The following is a 1,156-nucleotide window of genomic DNA, read 5'->3' as shown; positions in this document are numbered from 1 at the left end:
GTTCCTTAATGAAGATGTGTGCAACCACAACATATGAATGTATGTGTGCAATTATTATGCCTTTTTTTCCTCTCTTTTTTCTTTTTCCTTACCACATGGATGGTTTAGTTTTGGTCTCTAGGCCTTGTGTCTTCCTACACAAGTTCATAAATTTAGATACAGAAGTTAATTATGTTTATTTCAATCATTTAACTTTATTAAATGAGCAAATATATTTAATTGATTGTAATTCTATATTCCAGATGGCAAAACTTGAGCTTTGGTTGGACAAAGAAAAGTGCAGGAAGTTAGCAGTTATCAGTTCTTCAAAGTGATACAATGATCTTCAGGTGGGAAAAGTTCTTATGAATAATATTAATTTTCAGATTAAATGGACTAGGGAAAATTTGGTCTTGTCAGCCAAGAACCCTTGTTCTTTTCATCCACCATCAAATATAATATTGCATATGGAAAGGTGGTGCAAGAACTAAAGAAATAAGAGTTGCAACTGAACTTGCTTATGCTAGTCTTTTACTGATACATTGCTTGAGGTTCTAACTTCTGGTCCATGACTATACTTTAGATGATCCTTTCATCTTGATAATCATCTAAGTTGTTAATATATTTTGGAAATTTGAATTTGCAGCTGAGTGGACTCCATGGGTGGTGAGGCTCTGGACTTATTTTTCTTGTGGACAGAAGCAAACAGCTTCCATGGCAAGAGCAATTTCTAAACACCGATGGATTTTAACTTTTAAATGCAGCTAAAAGTGCATTTGATGCTAGCTTTGAGAGAATGCCACAAGAGGCATTGGACATGAATGTACGCAAACTATTGTTCTGATTGCTTATCATTTGAGCATGATCAAGAATGCCAATATGATTGATGTCTTTCATAGACGATAGATGTTTGAAAAAGTAATGTTCAAAGTATAGTCATAACATACTCTCTTTAATCACATATCGAGCCATTTTCACATGTGTCTCAACCAGTTTAATTGATCAAGTGATAACTGGGAAAAAAAAAAACATATTAATCAAGTCATAATTGTAATGTTGTCACTCTTTCCTTTCAGAAGGTCATAATTGTTGGAAAAATTGGAAATGGGTAATGCATAGTGACTGCATTATTGCAAAGATCGTTTGATCCTAAATCAGGTCACCAGATGGAATTGAA

At 33.7% G+C, this 1,156-nt stretch overlaps 1 long non-coding RNA gene across 1 annotated transcript; it reads left to right on the top strand.

Annotated features, from left to right (window-relative positions):
* Positions 1-245: 245 nt before the first annotated feature.
* LOC136065175 (uncharacterized) lies at positions 246-935 on the top strand. The gene is made up of 2 exons (XR_010626808.1): positions 246-329; positions 626-935. It is a non-coding gene; the product is annotated as an uncharacterized LOC136065175 (long non-coding RNA).
* Positions 936-1,156: the final 221 nt, after the last annotated feature.

The sequence above is a fragment of the Quercus suber genome, unplaced genomic scaffold, assembly GCF_002906115.3.
Source record: "Quercus suber isolate HL8 unplaced genomic scaffold, Cork oak 2.0 scaffold_871, whole genome shotgun sequence".
Lineage (NCBI taxonomy): Eukaryota > Viridiplantae > Streptophyta > Magnoliopsida > Fagales > Fagaceae > Quercus > Quercus suber.
This window is presented reverse-complemented; position numbering and strand designations above follow the sequence as displayed.